The following is a 2,855-nucleotide window of genomic DNA, read 5'->3' on the forward strand; positions in this document are numbered from 1 at the left end:
AGATATATTTTCTGATTATGGTCTCAAAGTTATCTTAATAAAATTAATTTTTTTTATTCTACTTTTTATATTCCTGGCTACCAGCGTAGTAAGTTTTGATGCTGGGGCTAATCCTTGTGGGTTTTGCGAAATGGGAGAGGGAAGTTGGGAAGAAAGACTCTGGAAGGTAAACAATTTATCATAGTATATACTATCAGCGGGACAAACAATTGGAGAGACCTGCGAGACTTTGTAGTGAGGCTTGTATTTATACCATTGATTGATGCAGTGTTTCTTGCAAACTACTTATATCTCCTGATGGAGGAATTGGAATAGTTATGTGAAGTGCTGTTTACCATAAGATAGAGAAACAGGGTTAGGGGCGTTGGAGTATGTTGACATGAATTTTTGAAGTGACAGATAATTGGAATAAAGAAGAGAGGGAGAGTGAAGGGGTGGGAGAGCTCGGAGCTCGTGATTATGGCATTTTAATGAGAGAGAGAGAGAGAGAGAGAGAGAGAGAGAGAGAGAGAGAGAATTACATAGCATTTTCTAATGAAGCACATGTACTACTAAATCTATAGTTAAATGCATAGGAGAGAGAGAGAGAGAGAGAGAGAGAGAGAGAGAGAGAGAACTCTCCCCTTTCCCTTTCAGAAGACTCTTACTTTACTTCCATAATTTATTTTCAACGCCGACTTCGTTGACAGCAGAATTTATAACTGTATTAAGACAGTCGACCCTCGGGCGAAGAAGAGGGTGAGTAAGAGAACAAGAAACGGAGGAGGAAGAGAGAGAGAAAGAAATGAAGAAATTGGGCGATTTGTAATTGGCCACATATGAGGTCCAGAACATAAATTATGTGAGAACATGAGCTTTATTAGGCTACGGGACCGCGAATGAGGCTGAATTACATCGTTTTTATAGTCATCTAAATTAGAGTAGGTTAGTTAATGACGCGGTTCTATATCGGAACAAGGGTCTCCTGTATATATTATTATTTGATGTCCTTTTGGATTAAAAGGTTTATGATAAATCAGTGTACCTGAGCCGTCAAAAATTAAAGCTAAATATTTAGACGATTATACACACACGCATACACAAGATTCGCCCCTTCCCTAACTACAACCCGCTGGTTCGGCAAATTGTGGAATGTGGTTTCTGAGTGTACCTCCCGGGGTACCCCCTCTTATCAGGGTATGACTACCCCCTCTCCCCCTACCAGACGGATAGGGAGAGACAGAGTAGTCATATGTTTGGCAATGCCACTCAGTGTGACAGTTAAGTTATATATATATATATATATATATATACATATATATATATATATATATACTGTATATATATATATATATATACAGTATATGTACATATATAGCCAGACACTTTCTCTTCATTATGTAGGGGAGATGTTCTTTTGGATTAAAAAGGTTTATTAGAAAAATTTAGGAACATAGAGGAGAGAAGCTTAGCGAAAACGGAACCTCTTATGAAGCACTTCATTTTACATCTGCTGTTCAAGTGAGCTTACAGAGAGATGCGTTAATGGCTCATGACCAGAGAGAGAGAGAGAGAGAGAGAGAGAGAGAGAGAGAGAGAGAGAGAGAGTTAACATCTTGCAGTCACAAAAGCCTTATTAAAGTAATGCATTGGTGTAGTATTCTTTCATAATAAAGCACAAATAAAAAACAAATTCCTTATTGGTAACGTCTCTGCCTGTTGATCACCAGACTGGGGTTCAAGTCCCGCTTAAAGTCATTAGTTCCTTTAGTGTCTCCAACCTTGCCATCCTTGTGAGATAAAGATGGGGGTTGGAGGAACCAATAGGTCTAATTGCTAAGTCATCAGCAGTCATTAGCTGGCCCTGCCTGGTCCTAGCCTGATTGGAGAGGGGGCTTGGGCACTGATCATAATTATAGTCAGGCTCTAGGCGATCAACGAAATGGTAGATGTCAGTACAGGAACCTTTCTCTTATATACAGATATATACATAAATGCACACCAACATTTCTAGTCCACTGCAAGACAAAGGCTTCAGATATGTCCTTAGTCATGCCTGGAGTTTGGTTATTTTCATCACCATACTGTCCATTGCAGATTGGCGATGGTGGGTGACTTACGTCTGATCACTCACAACAAACTATCCTAGTATGAGTAGCCTTGACCAGTACAGTTTTACTGACCATGGCGATATACAAACACACACACATATACAGTAAATATATATATATATATATATATATACACACGCATATACAGTATATGTGAATACACGAGTGCGTGTGTATGTATGTATGTATGTATATATATATATATATATATATGTGTGTGTGTGTGTGTGTGTGTGTATACCGAAACGAAATCAGTAAAAAATAAACTAAAGGAATAATCCCAAAAGCGGATAATTCTGTGACTTTAACGTTTGCCGAATAGATTTTCCTAATTTTGAAAGTTACGCATGATGAACGACTGGTGACATTTTAATAAATCGTCTTGTTAGCTCTCTCTCTCTCTCTCTCTCTCTCTCTCTCTCTCTCTCTTGCAAGTGGTAGCAGCATTCTGAAGTTGAAATCGAGGAAACTAGTGTTGCATCTCTTGATAATAAATAACTGTTTTCTGATATAATAAGTTAAATGACGACCTAACTTCACCTTCATTAGTTCCAAAAACATTTTTGTCGTTTCCACCTGTATCCAGTTCAATCATCCAGATCTCCCCATTCATATGGATGAGAAAAAGAGTAGGTAAAACACGCTCTGACTATTCAATAATTTAGTTTAAAATTGTACAGACATGATGATAAACATGTAGTTACATCTACAACAAGCATAAACACACAAACACACAAACACACACTCTCTCTCTCTCTCTCTCTA

General features: G+C 38.0%; 1 protein-coding gene across 1 annotated transcript in view; it reads right to left on the minus strand.

Annotated features, from left to right (window-relative positions):
• Nucleotides 1–2,855, minus strand: part of LOC137641628 (extracellular matrix organizing protein FRAS1-like) — a 344,509-nt gene that overhangs the window by 134,654 nt on the left and 207,000 nt on the right. The window lies entirely within an intron of this gene.

This window comes from Palaemon carinicauda, chromosome 5 (genome assembly GCF_036898095.1).
Source record: "Palaemon carinicauda isolate YSFRI2023 chromosome 5, ASM3689809v2, whole genome shotgun sequence".
NCBI lineage: Eukaryota > Metazoa > Arthropoda > Malacostraca > Decapoda > Palaemonidae > Palaemon > Palaemon carinicauda.